Source organism: Epinephelus lanceolatus, chromosome 17, assembly GCF_041903045.1.
Source record: "Epinephelus lanceolatus isolate andai-2023 chromosome 17, ASM4190304v1, whole genome shotgun sequence".
NCBI classification, from domain to species: domain Eukaryota; kingdom Metazoa; phylum Chordata; class Actinopteri; order Perciformes; family Serranidae; genus Epinephelus; species Epinephelus lanceolatus.
Window position 1 is genome coordinate 42,501,654 of NC_135750.1, and position 19,671 is coordinate 42,521,324.

Here is a 19,671-nt window from a genome sequence, read left to right on the forward strand (position 1 = left end):
CCAAACGTAACTGCTTGCGCCCAGAATGGGTTTATTGTAGGTAGACAGGGATTTCATAATGTGAGACGAGTGTTGGATATTCTTCATAATCGGGAAGAAAAACAAGATACTGCTTTGCTTATCATTGGATGCCGAAAAGGCCTTTGATAGAGTTGAGTGGCCCTATTTATTTGAAATATTAAAAAGATTTGGCTGTGGGGATAATTTCTGTCAGTGGGTTAAACTTTTATATAATGAACCGTATGCTGAAATAGTAACAAATGGAGTTATATCTAAATCATTTAAAATCAAACGGGGATGTAGGCAGGGGTGCCCTTTGTCCCCCTTATTATTTATTCTAGCAATTGAACCGTTTGCCATTGCGGTGCGGTCTCATAAAAACATAACTGGTTTGTCAGTAGGCCAATAGGAACACAGAATTGTTTTGTGTCTTGTTTGCTGATGACGTCATCCTCTTCTTTGAAAAACTGAAAAATTCTATTCCAGCCTTGTTAGATCTAATAAACATATTTGGAAGGATATCGGGATATAAAGTAAACAAAGACAAATCTTCATTAATGTTACTTAACTCGGAAGAAAGGAATAATGCCGGAAACGCTTTCCCATTCAAAGCGGTAGACTGTTTTACATATTTGGGGATTAGGATAGTACCATGTATAAGAGACATTGTTGGGGTTAATTACACCCCCATGATAGACTCAATTACTTCCTCTATAGATAAATGGAACTCCTTGCCCTTATCGCTTGTAGCAAGAATTAATGTTCTTAAATTAAATATAATGCCCAAACTTCTGTATTTGTTTCAGAACATCCCATTGCCACCTCCTATTAATTTATTCCCACTCCTAAAGAAAATTTTTGTACGTTTTTTGTGGAATAATAGACGACCGAGGCTACGTTTATCACTCTTGTACCTACCGTATGATCGAGGAGGCCTCAGGTGCCCCAATCCACTTTGGTATTATTGGGCAGCTCAACTGAGGACTATGATGCATTATTTTACAGATAAGTCCCTCCCACCTTGGATGAATATTGAAAACTGCTCAGTCCCTCTCCCTCTCCCTCAGTACATAAACTCAGCAAAAGTTGAAATGCTGAAAAAAAAGACAAAAAATCCTATAGTCAGAAATATGATTATAATTTGGTATCAGGTTAAGAAGTATTTAGGTGAATCCTCCTCTCTGTCACGCTTCAGCCCGATATGGGGTAACCAGTTTTTCCCTCCAGGCAGAGCAGACCCTGGTTTTAGGAAGTGGGCTGAAAAAGGTTTGAAGACAATAGGGGATCTCATGGGATCAGATGGTGGGATTTTGATGTCATTTGAGGAGTTGATTGCCAGGTATGACATTCCAAACAAACATCAATTTAAATATCTACAGGTGAGAAACTTTATTAGATCATCTCAAAACCAGTGTTTGTCGATCTCCCCGTTGTCCACTTTGGAAACAGAAATGAAAAAAGATTGCTTTGGAAAGGGAATTATCTCCAAACTATATAACCTGTTAGCAGAGGGTTCCTCTGAGTCTTCTTTACGGAAACTTAACGCCTGGAGGGAAGATTTACAGGAGGACTTGCCCTCCGATTAGTTTGCAGAATGGTTGTACTATGAACGTTAGCACTAGCTTAGCTCCAGTTAGCACAGCCGGCTTCCCCGCTACTCGCGCAAATGACGTGATAACGCGAATTAACAAAATGGTCAGGCGTCGAAACTCGGGCGTTACGGGCGGCGCGTTACGAGCGATTAAATCGCGTTCATCGCGTTTGGTGGGAACACAGCATACGATTTTGGTTCAGCATTTGAATACCACGTATTCAATGCAGTCTGGTCAAGCTGTCAAAATTTGCAGTTGATTCTATTGTTCCTATTCTCCTTTGTAGTTCATCACTATGTGCTACTGGCCCTGTGAAACATAGAGAGTTTACATGAGAACTGACTATTACTGCCAAGCATTTTAGCCTAAGTAAGAGATAGAGCATAAGAGCCACAGTGTGCTACCAGCCCTGTGAAGTTTGTACCTCGCTGTTACGATCCAGGTTCCAGCTTGAGTTAACTTTAAGAAAATACTCTCTAACTGATACTGCCACACATTTTAGTTAGTGTATGTTGTTATCCTTGCAGGCAAATTTACTGTCGTAAATCCCTGTCCCCAATCTTTGGCGCCTGTTTGTGTCGTAGCCACCCCTCCTCCTCCACGCTACCTCCACAGTGAAGGCCAGCACATTCTTTTGTTAGGCTAGTGTACTCGCAACTTACACTTAAAGGTGTCTGCCAAGCAACACCACAGCCAACTACACATTTGATTTTTTTACTAAGACAACCTGTTTTAGCCTCACCCTCCTTTTCAGACCTAACAATGGAGAACCCCTGTTTAGAACAGTTTATCTCTTCCATTGCACAAAGCCTTAACTCTGGCTGTCCAGAACTCATCAGCAGATTGAGTCTTGGTGAATGCAGTGAAGAGATAAACTCTCTACTCAGCGACAACTGTGATGCACAGACTGCATCCAGTGGTTCATTGTTAAAATGCTTGCTTCTGATCTTTCACAGGCAAACCACCTTTGCCTTTCAGAGCAAATCAGCAGTAGAAAAGGAGGTAGAAACTCTGAGAGCGCAAAAAGCTTCTCTCCTTCATGAAGCACAGATGGCTAACAAGAAATCCATGCACTATTTAGATGACTTGCATTCAGCAGAGTTAGACCTCTGCTCACATAAAGAAGAACTGTTTAGGCTTAGATCAGAACATCTAGCCCCAGCACAGTCTTACAACCAGCGTGATTCTGGCTTCTCTGATTCACACTCTTCCCTGAATGAGAGGTTAGCATCTCCTCCACTCAGTAAGTGGAAATCTTTCCCACCAGACCCTAAGTCTTTGGGAATCAAGTCAGCTCCCCAACCTCCACCAACAGACAGAGGTAGCAGTGACCTGACTTCCCACGTCTCAAATACAGAAGTTGAGGAGACATGTAGTTTATCTTCCATAAGATATTCTGGCCCATGCCTTTCTCAGACACTGATTTTTGACAATTTCACCCATGCGCAGGGGGGAAGGGGGGTTGAAAACCATTCAACCTCGGCCTTTCAACCTCAGAGACCTGCAGAATGTGATTTACACCTCCTTAGAAATGCTAATTTAGTCTCGCCTTCACCAGTGAGGACATCAGACTCCCTCGCTTTGAAGTGCTTGAGTTTTTAGCTAAAGACATTGAACTGTTTGATCCAAACAACTGTAATCAACATGCTGATGATTATTTGAGAGAGCTTGACAATTGTCTAGTTGACCTGCCCCAGGCAACTGAAAGGGAGAAGATTAAACTTTTGTGGAAGACCAGCTCCAAAGCTGTCCAAAAGTTTATTCAGTGCCAGCGTCCCAGTGTTAGAAATAACTACACAAAGCTCCATCAAGCAGTGACATAGGAGTTTTCTTCTACTGCTGACGAGATTGATTCTATGGTTGCAGCCCTCCAAATTAAACATTCTCGTCTTGAGAACCCTAGGGAATATTACAAACGTTTGAGACACGTATACTTTCAGGGCAAGAATGCACCAGGTTTAGAAGAGAACCCAAGATTCAAGTCCCTGTTCTTGCGTAACCTGCATCCTTGTGTATGTACTCACGATTTACTCATGACATGTAAAGGTATCCCTTCTATGCATGAGCTCAGGAAGTTGACACAGGTAGCTTGGGAAACTGCTGTCCCTTCCAAAGCCATGGGGATACCAACTGAACCTGCCAGTTCAAATCCTGCAGTGTCACACAAGTCTTCTGCCCCAAAACACCACCCTCACAACAGCTTGAAGGGGTGTGTGAAAAGACAGCAGGGAGACAAGAAGTGTAGCCGCTATGTCCCCCAACTGCCTTGAGATGGCCATTCACAGAACAGAAGCTGTAGAAGGCCATACTCAGAGATTCTGGCCTAGAACTGTGACCTGCATATTGACCGGTCAGATGATGAGCACAGCATCTCTGACATTTCTGACCACAGTTCAGAATACAGTCAAAATCTTTCAGACAGTGACAGCGCCTGACTGTCTCTCTGCCTCTAGCTACCGGGAGCATTACAGCCCTGAGCCACCAGCTAAGCACAGGCACTCCAGAGCCTGCTCCTTGTTTAGTCCACCCCTGTACTGACAGTAGCACAAATGCTAATCCAAAGTACCTTGTTTCTTGCAGTTATGCAGACTTGAGTGTCAGCAACAGCAGCAGACTCAGTCATTCTAAACAGTAATAGATAGACACCCTGCTATTAGTTTAGGTAGCCTAAATTCTGATCAGACTGAGACACCACTGTCCAACTTTGCAGGTGAACTTGGATTTTTTTTGTCAATTCTTGCCAGTTACACCCCTAGTTTGAAAACACTAGGTTAGGACATCACGTTATGACTTCACACCCATAGTCATACACATGCCCTTATCATTGTTGTTTATCTGGATTTTGTTCTATTACCTAAAGGTTTTGTTTTGTACTTAGAGACTATTCTTGCTTAGCCGAGATAGAAAGTACCAACAAATGCCCAGTTGATTTACAAACTGCCCAGATGTTACAATGTGAAAGAACTGACAAATTAACTTTTTCAACTGTGGACTGAAGATGTTTTGCCCTCACACATCAAGTGCAATCCTCTGACCAAAAGGGGGATGTTGGGATTCACAGGACCACAGATGATTGTAATTTGTTAAAATCTAAACTGGACATGTGAAGGCTTTTCCTCTCTGCATGCTCTTTGTTCTTCAGACAAAGAGAGCTATTTGACACCCATCTCCAGGATGTTTCACCTCACACCTCAGTGAGACACAAGTCTCAAAACTTGATTGGACAGGACTTTTACAGTGACATGTGACTCTGTGATGTCACAGGCATCTGTAGAAGGTCTGCTCCCTTCAGACAATCTTTCTCTTACTGGGGAGCTGCCAAGCCGCCCACACCTCTCCCCAGCTGGGCCTGAACCAGCCCAGATGCCCAGACCCTTGCTCCATTGCCCCAAACCACTAAAGGAAGGGCAATTTATCACAGACTCTCTAGCCTGAACCAGAAAGCTAGAGGTGCAAGCACAAGGTTTGTAACTAGCTTTCTAGCAACAAGGAGAACCAAGTGAGTTAGCACCCAGGTCTAACTCTGTAAAGACCTCGAGCAGCCAGCTTCCTCAGAGTTCCACCTTTGGAACAAAGGACACACCAAAGACTGCATGTGGAACCACAGCTCTTTCCAGCCTTCTTCCGCCAGGTAACAAAGCAGCACACCACCAAGTGACTCTTTCTTCCATCCGTTCAAGGATCGGTAACGTAACAACTGGGCATAGCTTTATCACAGCTTTACAGGCCAAGCAAGACTGCTTAACTTGTTGTATGTGATTTAATGCTGTCATTATTGTTGTGATTGTTTGCAGTCAGGTCATTGGTTACTTGGCTTCGCCAAAGCTAAGAGTTTAGTTTACTAATACTGTTCACAGACAGATTCTTGCACACAACAAAACAATCTCTGCACTAATCCAGACTGTTTGCAACACAAATCACATTGACATAGACTCATTAACAAATAGGCTTTCAACAGAGCTTCACCCAAACAGGCATCTCAAAGTTCCCACTTCTTTTCCTTTGTCTTTGTCCTGACCACACGGTCAGACAAACACCTCCTCCGATCTGAAGCCAGCTTTGATTCAGCCATCTTGTAGTTCTCTGTTGTCAGCCAATTTGTTTGTCTTTGATCACACACACACACACACATACACACACCAAGCTTGTATATAGTTAGTTAGAATTTGTGTGTTTGGTTTTGCTTTGCTTATTTTGTGAATAAATATAATTCTTTGGAATCATACCTGCTGTCTGTTTAATGTTGCACAAGGGTGAATTAATAGTCAACCTCTGCTGCGTCAAGAACTCCGAAATCCTTCAGGCTTTACTGTTAATTTTGGTTATTGTCATTAATTTAATTATTAATCAAAACTACAAATTAATAGTTTAGCATATTTTATGAAACTGATATCTTTAACTGGCTATCATTTTCCCTTTACGGGAATGGTGCCCCACAAGGAGGTTTAATGTTAATGTCACATTATTCAACATAATTATTAATTATTTTTAATAATTATTAATTATTTCGGCTAGCGTGTCCCCTTGGTGAGGCCTAATATTTTTGTTCCCAACATAATTGGTGCCACCGTGTGACAGCCTAAAAATGTTGACCCCAACAACCTGTTACACTGCTTTTTGCAGGTTACCTTACCTGGTGCAGGACTCTGATGCCCCACTGCATGCTGTTGTGGCCTCTCTATTTTTTGTTTCTGCCCTGCCCCTGTGACAGCCTGAGTCAGCCACTGCTTCAGCGTGTCAGTAAAAGCCTTTGCCCTGCTTCACTGTATCAATGACACACCACAATGCCACAGACCACAGCTGTCTGTGTGCACTGTCCACACTGTCCACCTGAGTCTAACAGGCAAATGTAACATCACCTAATCTGTTTGAGAACACTTGCATGACATCTGTAGCCATGTCATAAAACACCATACCTTCCACTTCCCATATTCTGGACCACAGGACAATCCCAGCATATTTCTCAGCTAGCATGTCTCACATCAGGGTCTCCTATCACTATCTGTGCAGCTGATGGACACTACATTCCTTCTGTAACACACACTCTGAGAATGTGTCTGGTTTATTTAAGTAGGAGGCAGTTCCATTCTGTTCTACCTGCCAGGACTGTGATAATGACTGGCAGTCAAATCACATCAGTGCCGCCCTGGAAACTGACAGGCAGCTGCTACATGAAGATCCAGGACTTCAGTGAGGACTGAAGACACACATCTGCCACAGCATACTGGGCTCTATTGTCACAATTAACTAGTTAACTGCCTTATCTGGCTATGATGTCTGTACAGAAGAGTAGAAAACGTAGAGAAGCCCGGCAGTCTTAGCTCATTGCAGAGTCCGAAATATGAGTTTAAAAAACAGCTGACCTAGTTGGCATGACCTGGGGCCTCATTCATAAAACTGCGCAGGAAAGGTGACTAAAGGTGACGTGCAAACAAAGCACAGAAAGTGCTTCCGCAAAGTAATATCCTGATTTATAACACAGTGCGCACGCATGTCCCACGCCTGTTTCCCTTTATAAATCACTATCAACTTGACATTTGGCGCAGGTGAACGAGCGTCTTGCCACACCCATAGGTGACCACCGTTGGTGGGAAAGGGGACACCGGAGCTCAGACCCCTGGATGAGAAACTAGTGGGGATCATCGGCGAATCCCTCCTAAGTGGAGTGGTCACAGAGGCGGAGGGGGACACAGACTAATCAGTAGGCCTACTCAGGTAGCTACGTGAGTTGTATTCTCGCTTCACAAGCATGGATGTCTCAAGCCTGCTGGTGAAATTGGAGCACTTACAAGCGGATGTTGGCTCCATGAAACGCGCCATGCAGCTTCAGGCTAATGCTAGTGAAGATATGAGAACTATTAATGTGGATATTGAGCGATGTGTGACTGCGCTGGAAGCCTTAGCTGACCAGGCGCTGGGGGATGGCCGGGCTGTCGGCGACGCTGAGGACTTGTTGGAGGACTCGGGGAATGACACTGTGGCTGGCGTTTCGCCCGGAGTAGCGCGGGGAGGTGCCATGGGCTTGGTTGCAGGGAGCGAGGCGCCGGCGGTGACGCCTGACACTGCGTGTGGTGAGCTTGCTGGAGGTCCTGGAGGATTGGCTTCAGAAACCTGCTCTCCTAAGTGGAGCCACATTGTGAGGAAAGGACGGCGTCCTGAAACTACTGTAATGAACCTTGTAAACCGGGCAGGTGAATGCTGCCACCACCCGGAATTACCAGTAAGGTTTCTGTCAGAGGATTTGAATAAAACCACACCGGACACATATATATATAAACATACAGTATGTATACATATACATATATATACAAACACATATATAAAAATATATGCTTTATTTATTTCTTTTAAAATGGGCAATAATTTAGAGCACAGAAACACAGCGGCTGAGAAACAGACAGTAGATTAACAGCCAGGAGGGGAAGTACAAAACATAGGCTACAGAGCTCACCCCACACCATAGAGGGCTAGATAGGAAATAGACTAGCTTAAACACTGCACGCTTTAAACAACATGCCACACTGCGCGCTTTAATTAAACAGCACACCACTGCACGCTCGAATTAAACAGCACCACTGCAAACTTTAATTGCTGTTTCCCAAACTGCAGCTACTTCATGTATTCGCCCGACTAAAGTCGTGAACAATGACTGTTCAGGCTCTGTCCTACAACTGTCGTGGCCTGCATTTGGGCCAGAGTGCAGGAGATCAAGCTCGCCACAGAGTTGTTGACAGTCTGCTAGAACACTGTGATACTGTGTCTTCAGGAGACCTTTTTGTCAAAACAGGACCTCGGACAGTTGAGCTCCTTAAATCCTGACTTCCATGGAGCTGGGGAGTCTACAACCGACCTCAGCACAGGAATAGTCAGAGGCAGGATACTCGGGGGTGTAGCTATTCTCTGGCGGAAACAGCTAGATCCACTGATAAATGTGATCAGAGTTGGTGTCAATTGGTGCATTGCAATATGGTACACACAGAATAATAGAGAATTTGTGATTATGAATGTATACACTCCCTATGAGTGTAAGCAGAATGAGGATGATTATTTGAATAAGCTGGCTTTTATTCATTCTTTTATCCAAGATAGCCCCAACACCGGTGCGTATGTCATAGGGGACATGAATGCAGATATCACAGATAGGAGATCAATATTTGCTAATCACTTGAGAAAGTTTTGTGAGAACAGTAATTTAATCCTCTCCAGCAATCAACTACTGCCTGCTGATAGTTATACTTTCACAAGTGAGGCCCGGCATACTATGTCATGGCTGGACCATTGTATAAGTACAGGTGACACACATGCCTCGCTTGGCAGTATGAGTATTCTATATGGGTTGACAGTGTCGGACCACATACCTCTTTCAGTGTCAGTTAATGTTGATTTTTTTACCAGTTCTAACTAGAAACATAAATAGCGACAAAGCAAGAAAGTTTGATTGGACCTCCCTCACTAAGGAGGAAATCATGGCGTACTATGCACGTACAGATCAATCCTTGAGCAGCATTTATCTACCTAGAGATGCTATATTATGTAAAGATGTTAATTGCTGGAATGTGGAGCATGGAAAGGCACTCTGCTCTATGTATAATATAATAACATCATTGTAACATATAGTAACATCATTGTATGAGGACAGTGAGCACTATTACAAGCATAAACAAAGGGCACCTGACATGATCATGTAGCTAAATACCGCTGAGGCACGAGAGGCATTTAAATCTTGAGTAGCTGCAGGTCGACCCAGACAAGGACCTGTGTTTGAGCATAAAAAAGCTTACTACTGCTAGATACAAGTATGCTGTCCGCTTTATTTGCAAAAACAAGCAGGTCATGAGAGCTGACTCGCTAGCTAAAAAACTGCTGCATAATAATGTTACTGGCTTTTGGAAGGAGGTGAGAGCCCTCAATAATTCCAAAACATCTTTGCCATGCGTCGTGGAAGGCATATCTGGAAGACAATATTGTAGAGTTATGGAGACAGCATTATAGTTTAGTGTTCAGTGGTATCCAAAGTGACGCTTATAAAGTAGGTAGTGTAGCAAACAATGCTCTAGTTGTGGTCACTACACATCAGGTGTCTGAAGCTGTAAACAAGCTATCAAATGATCAAGCTAGTGGCTTAGACCAAATTTCAGCTGAGCATCTTAAATATGCTTGCTCAAGGATATATCTTCTTCTTTCAATTTGTTTCACAGGCTTCCTGACACATGGATTATTGCCTGATTCCATACGATCTGTTTTGTTGGTTCCAGTCATCAAAGACAAAACTGGCAAATTATGTAGTTTTGATAACTACAGGCCCATAGCTTTAGCCAACATACTTTCAAAAGTGCTGGAAATAATATTATTTGAGAGACTGACTGATGTCATCAATTCCTCTGACAATCAATTTGGCTTTACGCCTAACCATGGTACAGACCTGTGCATATATGCACTAAAAGTCAGAACTTGTCAGTCCTCATGTGTTTTATTGATGCCTCCAAGGCTTTTGATTGAGTGAATCATAGGAAGCTATTCACTAAAATGACTGAAAGAGGAGTGCCTGCTTACATTGTGAGAATATTAGCTTATTGGTATGCTCCTCAATCCATGCAGGTAAAGTGGGGTCACAGTGTGTCAGGTCCATTCGGTGTTTCTAATGGCGTCAGACAAGGGAGCATTCTGTCCCTGGCTCTTTTTAACCTTTGTATGGATGATTTATCAAAACAGTTGAATGCTTGTAATACTGGCTGTATGATCAGCAACAGAAAAGTGAACCATTTAATGTATGCAGATGATCTTGTTGTCTTTTGTCCAAGCAGTGCTGGTCTTCAGCAGCTGCTGAATGTCTGCTCTGTTTACAGTGCTGATGATGATATCATGATATCAAATACAACGCCAGCAAGAGTAATATACTGATCTGTCGTACTAAAGAGGATTGCAAATTGAATTTTCCTGTTTTTAAACTATCAAACAATAATCTTATTAGTTGTAATAGGGTCAAATACCTTGGTCATTTCCTTACGGGAAAAAATGACAGATGATGACGATATCTGTAGGCAGTGCTGCAAGCTGTATGTGTAGGCAAATGCTCATTTGTGGACAAATTATAAGAAAGCAAGTATGCAGAAACTACAAGTAGCATATAATGATGCTCTGCGAATTCTATTGAGGAGACCTAGATGGCTCAGTGCAAGTGAATTGTTTGTAAATGTATGTCAATACTCTCCAAGCTGTCTTGAGAAACTTGATGTATAGATTTATATGTCGACTTGGTGCCTCTAAGAATGAAATTATTTTAAGTATGACGAAAGAGCTAGCCACTCGCATAATTTGCATAAGCCTCCTCATATTTGAATAATAACCACCCAGGGATAAATCCAACCTGATACAGGTGAATTAAAGTGGGCACAAAAGCTTCTAAAGGAGTTTGCATCAAGTCGACATATAAATCTATATAATCTAATCTATAATCTATATGCGTGTGGTGACCCTCGCCCCATCCTTGTTTGTGAATGACTGAGCATTTCAGGGAAGCTGCTTTTATACCCAATCATGGCACCCACCTGTTCCCAATTAGCCCGTTCACCTGTGGGATGTTCCAAATAAGTGTTTGATGAGCATTCCTCGACTTTCTCAGTCTTTTTTGCCACTTGTGCCAGCTTTTTTGAAACATGTTGCAGTCATCAAATTCCAAATGAGCTAATATTTGCAAAAAATTACAAAGTTTACCTGTTCGAACATTAAGTAACTTGTCTTTGCAGTGTATTCAATTGAATATAGGTTGAAAAGGATTTGCAAATCATTGTATTCTGTTTTTATTTACGGTTTACACAATGTGCCAACTTCACTGGTTTTGGGTTTTGTAATAATATTATCGTTATAGTTCTGGCTACTGTGGTACAATATGTTGAAAGTATATATTAGTATCTGGTAGTATACATGTGTGATAATAATCATATGTGTATAATAACAGTAGAAGTATGACTAATGACTAATGATGGCAGCAGCAGCAGCAGGAGGCATCTGGCAGGACCACGGCAGCAGCACAACCACACATGTCACGCTATCCAGGCACCGCTGCGATATGAGTTAACCTGAGAGACAGTGGAGCACAAAGGCTCCGGAGAAGGAGCCGAGTTAGTGACATCCAGAATGGCCAAGTTAGCAAGATGCAGTAATAGGATACGAGAGAGAGAGAGAGAGAGAGAAGGAGAGAAGGTGCCTGGTGTATTATAGGGGGGTCCTCCGGCAGACTAGGCCTAAGTCAGCCTAACTAAGGGCTGGTACAGGGCAAGCCTGAGCTGGCCCTTACTATAAGCTTTATCAAAGAGGAAAGTCTTAAGTCTAGTGTTAAATGTGGAGACGGTGTCTGCCTCCCGGACCGTAACAGGAAGATGATTCCACAGGAGAGGAGCCTGATAGCTGAAGGCTCTGGCTCCTGATCTACTTTTGGAGACTTTAGGGACCATGAGTAACCCTGCGTTCTCAGAGCGCAGTGTTCTGGTGGCACTATGAGCTCTCTAAAATATGACGGAGCTTGACCATTTAGAGCTTTATAAGTTAAAAGTAGGATTTTAAATTCAATTCTGGATTTTACAGAGAGCCAGTGCAGAGAAGCTAAAACAGGAGAAATATGATCTCGTTTCTTAGTTCCTGTTAGTACACATGCTGTTGCATTCTGAATTAGCTGGAGAGTTTTTAAGGACTTACTAGAGCTACCTGATAATAGAGAGTTACAGTAATCCAGCCTTGAGGTAACAAAAGCGTGGACCAATTTTTCTGCATCTTTTCGGGTCAGGATAGGCCTAATTTTCACAATATTACGCAGATGAAAAAATGCAGTCTGTGAGGTTTGTTTTAAATGAGAATTAAAAGACAAATCTTGATCAAATGTTACTCCGAGGTTTCTTACGGTAGTGGTAGAGGCCAGAGCAATGCCATCTAGAGAAACTATGTCATCAGATAAAGAGTCTCTGAGTTGTTTGGGGCCAAGAACAATAATTTCAGTTTTGTCTGAATTTAACATCAGGAAATTGGTGCTCATCCAGGTTTTTATGTCTTTAAGGCAGTTATGGAGTTTAGTTAATTGATTACTTTCTTCTGGCTTCTTCGATAAATACAACTGTGTATCATCCGCATAACAATGGAAATGTATAGTGATTTCTAATGATGTTGCCTAAAGGAAGTATATATAGAATAAATAGGATTGGTCCGAGCACAGAACCTTGCGGAACTCCAAAACAAACTTTAGTATGTAAGGATGATTCATTATGAACATCAACAAACTGAAAACGATCGGATAAATAAGATTTAAACCAGCTTAGTGCAGAACCTTTTAGGCCAATTAAGTGTTCCAGTCTCTGTAGCAGAATTTGATGGTCAGTAGTGTCAAAGTACAGAGATGAGTCCTTTGTCTGAAGCAATCAGAAGGTCATTTGTAATTTTAACCCTATGGGCCCGAACAACGCATTGTGCGTCCAAATTCACACCTGTTTTTCTCTATTGATTTTCTCCGCGACCGTGAGTCATAGCGAGAAACCACGCATATCACGTGAAACAACGAAATTGTAGCTTTCCGACAAGACCAAGCACTTGTCGGTAGTCCAATGTTTTCATAGCGAAAAAAAATGATAAAGTTACACTAAAATGATGAATAACAGAGCTTTCATACAGCTCTGCACACACATTACTCTTGGACGGATTACTCGCGAATGCAGGCTCACACAGAAAAGCTACGCATATCACACGAAAGCGCAGGAGCAGAGCTTTCCAGTGATGCCACACACATCATTGTACTGTCATCCCATCACGCTATAAATCCAGATTTATTGTCTACAAAATAAAAACCTGACAAATTTCTTCAAAATCCATTATACAGATCTTGTTATCAATCACTTCATATAGTGAGGAATATCGTATCTTAGACTTGCGTGCGTTTCTCCCTGTCTATCCACATTTGTAGTCCGGCTTTCAAGATGCAAATATCTCCATATTGTCCAGTTGACACTCCATCAAACTTTGTATGACAAGACCAGCGCACTTCTCCTTTGCGCACCCAGACAACTGTAGCTTAATTATGCATGCTGACAGGGCCGTAGTCACAATATACATTGAGGGGGACATGTGTGTCCCCCAGTGGCCAAAATGTCCCGCCAGTATATAACTGAAACTGAAAAACAGCAACAAACTTTGTTTACTGCAAACAAAGTGGCAAATATTATCTTGGAAGACATCACTAGACTTGGTTGACTATTTTTCTATTATGTTAGATGTAAATATTGCATGTTTCTTTCGGTGCTCTCCCTAACCCACGATTTTAAACTGATTTATTTTAGCTTTGGAGTGACTTTTAAGCTATCTGCTTGGACATCAGTTGTTTTTATTTTTGTTTTTATTTATCTCATTTAATCGGACGTTATTTTAATCACTGGATGTCCAAGCATTAGGGGTTATAACAGCCAGACACGGCCTGCTTGACAGGTGGGAAAACTTCCGCCAGCATAGCCTATATATGGCTACATCTATGCACGCTGATGTGGACCCCCAGCTTGTAAAAGCAGACAAAAAGATTTCTGACCTGAAAGAGGATATTCGCCGGCTCTCTGGTGAGCTAAACATCAAATCCTCCATGCTGACCGCCCTCCAGGAGGTGGCTCATGAACAGTCGCTCCAGATCACCTCACTCACGGCGGCCCTCCAGGACACGGTGCACTGGGATCCCAGCGCTTGGCCTCCACCGTCCTCCAGCTCAACACCGAGTCGCCGGTGGTCTTGGGTGGAGGTGGTCGGCAGGGGTAAAAGAGGCCCTGGCTGTGCTGCCTCACCTCCGCGCCTCAGCCTGTCAAACCGCTACAGCACCCTGGCATCGGACAGAGATCCAGACGCTGGCACTGCAGACGCTGCCGCTGCGGCTCCTTCCCCACCGACCGGTGCTGTTCCAGCCACTCCCCGCTTGGAGGAGTCGGCTTCGGCGTCTAACAGTGCTGTGGCTCCCTCTCCGCCGGCCGGTGGTACACCTGCAGCGCCCTGCGCGGATGGATCAGCGTCTTCCTCGCTGGCACCTGTGGACCGGAGTGCCACGGCTGCAGGACCCGACCATCGACTCCCATCCTGGACATCGGCTTCTGCGGCGCGTCGGAGGCTCCTAAAGGAAGCTGTACGGAGACGCTCCGGGGGACTCCTCTCCCACAGCCGGGATGGCGCTGCTCCTGCCGGGGCCGGGACTGACCCGGTCTTTATCAGCGGTCCCCTGCCAACACGCCCCCCTGGTTTCCTCTTTGGTTCATCCCCAACCCACTCCCACATCCACATCCATCCCAGTCAGAATTTCAAACAGATTTAACAGAACAACTTCACCATGGACCAATAGTGAGAATAGTGACAATAATGAGAACGGTGAGGAAACGCTACCTAACTTCTGAAGTGGCTGCAAATTTTATCGAGATTTTACAGAGCACTCGTGCTGAAATTTTACCTGCACCATGTGATTTTATTGTGGACAATTTTAACAGTAAATTAAAGTCAACACTTGACTCAGTGGCTCCACTTTTAACCAAAATCAGAAAAACAAAACCTACACCCCCGTGGAGAAATGATAACATCAAAAGACTGAAAAGAAAATGCAGGAGTGCAGAGAGGAGGTGGAGAAAAACCAAATTAACAGTTCATTTTGAAATATTACGCAAACAACTCAAAACCTACAATAAAACAGTCAAACAGGCAAGAATATCCCACTTTTCAAAACTCATTTCCGATCATAAAAACAACCCCAAATTTCTTTTCTCCACCTTCGATCTTTTAACCAGCACCAATTTTAATAAACCATCCAACATATCAACAGATGCCCTCTGCAAGGACTTTGCAGACCACTTCAGAAGTAAAATCGATGATATCAGGTCCAGTCTTTTATCCCAACGGAATGTAATTTTTAACACACCTGGATCATTGCTTTTACCTGAGGAAACACTGGAGAGTTTTGTCCTGGTTGATGCAAGGACACTTGGTCGAGTTTTCTCCCAGGTAAACCCAACAACTTGCCTTTTAGATCTGATTCCCACATCACTTTTAAAGACATTCTATGGATTCTTTGAGGAACAGATTTTAAATATAGTGAATTACTCTCTTCAGACGGGTGTCTTCCCCGCTGCCTTCAAAACGGTGGTGGTGAAGCCCCTTCTGAAGAAGAGTAATTTAGATCCCAACATTTTTAATAATTACCGACCTGTATCCAACTTACCGTTTTTAAGTAAGATTTTAGAAAAACTGTTTTTTAACCAAGTAAATGATTTTTTTTAAAAAGAAACAGTATTTTAGAGAAATATCAATCTGGTTTTAGGATGAACCACAGTACCGAGACAGCCCTTTAAAAGATTTTAAATGATATCAGGTTGAATGTTGATTCACAAAAACTCACAGTCTTGGTACTACTGGATCTAAGCGCCGCCTTTGATACAGTAGATCACCACATTTTATTAAACAGACTCAGAAACCTGGTGGGCCTCTCTGGTACTGTTTTTAACTGGTTCAGCTCTTATCTCACAGATCGTTGTTTCTTTGTAAGTATGGATACGTGTTCCTCCAGAATGCATGAAATTAGGTGTGGGGTGCCCCAAGGGTCAATTTTAGGTCCAATTCTTTTTAATCTATACATGCTTCCCCTTGGGGACGTCATCAGGAGGCACGGCATCAGCTTCCACAGTTACGCAGATGACACACAGCTGTACATCGCCGTGTCTCCTGATGACACAGGGCCAATTGATACCCTTTTTAACTGCATTTTAGATATCAAGTCATGGATGGCAGTGAATTTCCTACAGCTCAACCAGGACAAAACAGAGGTTTTAATTATTGGTCCTGAAGGCCAGAGAGAGAAACTTTTACCAAAACTACAAGATTTTAAACCTTCACAATGTGTAAAGAACCTGGGCGTCATTTTTGACTCTGAGCTTAGTTTTATTCCACACATCAAAAATGTAACAAAGACAGGTTTTTATCATCTTAAGAATATAGCCAGAGTCCGCCCGTTTCTCTCTCAGGCTAACACGGAGGTGCTGATGCATGCTTTTATCTCTTGTCGTTTACATTACTGTAATGCCCTGCTGTCTGGTCTTCCCAAAAAGACCATCTCTAATCTGCAGCTACTCCAAAACTCAGCCGCACGAGTGCTGACGAGGACCAGAGGGCGGGAGCACATTTCACCAGTTTTACAATCGCTGCATTGGCTCCCCGTGTGTTTCAGGATCGATCTATCTTTTATTACTTTTTAAATGTCTTAACAGTCTTGGGCCATCTTATTTATCTGACCTGCTTTTATCATATCAACCCTCGCGGATCCTGAGGTCCTCCGGCACCTGCCTTTTAATTGTTCCAAGAGTTAGAACAAAAACCCACGGGGAGGCTGCATTCAGCCATTATGGCCCTCACTTATGGAACAGCCTGCCGGAGAGCATCAGGACTGCAGAGACTGCTGATGTTTTTAAAAGGAGGCTCAAGACTCACCTTTTTAATTTAGCTTTTAACTGATTTCTTTTACTCTTTTAATTCTTCAATTATACGTTCTTTTTACTTTCTAATGCTTTTAAATGATTTATTTTTAAATCTTTATGCATTTTAGTCTCTAAATCTTAATTTATTTATTTATTTATTATTATTATTATTAATATTATTTTAATCTTTAACTCTTCAATTTTTCCTAATCTCCACATCATGTGTGGAGTCCACCCCGGTCTGTCTGGTCAGGGTGGTCTCTGTGGCGGCGCTCCCTGTGGCTGTGGGCTGTAGCGCCTCTCAGTGTGGATGGCTCCCCATAGGTGGTTCTTTCCTCACCTGGTTCCTCAGTGCCCAGCCATGTTATTGACTATATTAACTGTGTGTGTGTGTGTGTGTGTGTGTGTGTGTGTGTGTGTTTATATGTGGGGGTGGGCGGGGCGGGTTTTCAATATGTATGTATTATTTTTGTTTGTTTTTATTCTGTGAAGCACTTTGTGCTGCATTTTTAATATATGAAAAGTGCTATACACATAAAGTTTGATTGATTGATTGATTGATTGATTGATTGACAAAACACATTTTTGAATTGTGAATGAGTCAATGGAATTTCTTGCAATAATGAAAAAATACTGGCAATCATTTTCCGCCTGGCACAAACCACATGTTTTGGACAGCTGTGAAGTGACAGAATGTCCCAGCATCATGGTTCTTATATTGCCAGATTCCAAAGAGTCTCCCCTCTTCATATATGGCAGAATATGTCTTCTTCCAACTTGCTATGGTGAGATACATGTAAAAATGTAAGAATTTAGTCACACGGATTTGTTTTTTTCATTGATATAAAAATTAATATAAAATACAGGCACACAGAAGGATATGAAATGATGGCAAATCTGGATAGCCCTGATTGACCTGAAAAAAAACAAGATATAGCATGTGTATCTAGCCTTTATAATGACTGTGATATGAGCTTAAAAGTAAAGGCAGTAAAAATACCCCAAAAACGCCTAGGGCCCATAGGGTTAACTAGTGCTGTCTCAGTGCTACGATGCACTCTAAATCCTGACTGTAATTCCTCAAATAAATTATTATCATGGATAAAATCACACAGCTGGTCTGCGACTACTTTCTCAAGGATCTTTGACATAAAGGGAAGATTAGATATTGGTCTATAGTTGGCTTACACCTCTGGATCCAGGGTGGGCTTTTTTAGTAGAGGTTTAATTACAGCTACCTTAAAAGACTGTGGTACATAGCCTGTTAATAAGGATATATTGATCATATCTAATATATGAGTGTTAACTAAAGGTAAGACCTCCTTAAGTAGCCTAGATGGGATGGGGTCTAAGAGACACGTTGATGATTTAGATGAAGAAATCACTGCAGTCAATTCTTGAAGAGAAATTGGGGAGAAGCAGTCTAAATATATATTAGGTCTTACAGCTGTGTTTGAGGTTAGATAGGTAGGCCTACTATCTGAGGACAGGAGGTCATGAATTTTGCCTCTAATAGTTAGAATTTTGTCATTAAAAAAGCTCATAAAATCATTACTGCTAAGGGCTAAAGGAATGCAAGGCTCAATAGAGCTCTGACTCATAGTCAGCCTGGCTACAGTGCTGAAAAGAAACCTGGGGTTATTTTTGTTTTCTTCTGTTAAAGAGTAATAGTTTGCTCTGGCATTGCAGAGGCCCCTCTTATAAGTTTTGAGACTGTCTGCCCAGATTAAACGAGATTCTTCCAGTTTGGTTAATCGCCAATTCCTTTCAAACTTTCGCGATATTTGTTTTAACTTACGGGATTGAGAGTTATACCAAGGAGCGAACTTTCTTGGCTTTGTTAACTTCTTTTTATGAGGAGCTACAGAGTCGAGTGTTGTTCGCAGCGAGCCTACGGCGCTATCAACAAAATGATCAATTTGGGAGAGGTTAAAGTCGGTACGGGAAACCTCTGTTACTGAAGGACTTGGTATTGAATTTAACGACGGAGTAATCATTTCCTTAAATTTTGCGACAGCACTATCTGATAAACATCTAGTATAGTAACTGTTGCTGAGTGGTGTGTAATCGAGTAAAAAGAAATCAAAAGTAATCAAATAATGATCCGATAGCGAGGGATTCTGTGGAAAGACTGTTAGGTTATCAATTTCAATTCCATATGTCAGAACTAGATTGAGGGTATGGTTAAAACAGTGAGTGGGTTCATGTACACCCTGACTGAAGCCAATGGAGTCTAATAATGAGATAAACGCGGTAGGCAGGGAGTCATTGTCAACGTTGACATGAATGTTAAAATCGCCTACAATAATAACTTTATCTGATTTAAGAACTAGACTGGATAAAAACTCTGAGAATTCAGATACAAATTCAGAATACGGGCCAGGAGCATGGTACACTGTAACAAATAAAAGTGGCTGCGAGGTTTTCCAGGTCAGATGTAAAAGACTAAGAACGAGGCTTTCAAATGAATTATAATCTAGTTTAGGTTTAGGGCTGATTAACAGACTAGAGTTAAAAATGGCTGCAACTCCCCCTCCTCGGCCGCTGCCTCGATGAATGTGGGTATTATTATGACTGGGAGGAGTGGACTCATTTAGACTAACATATTC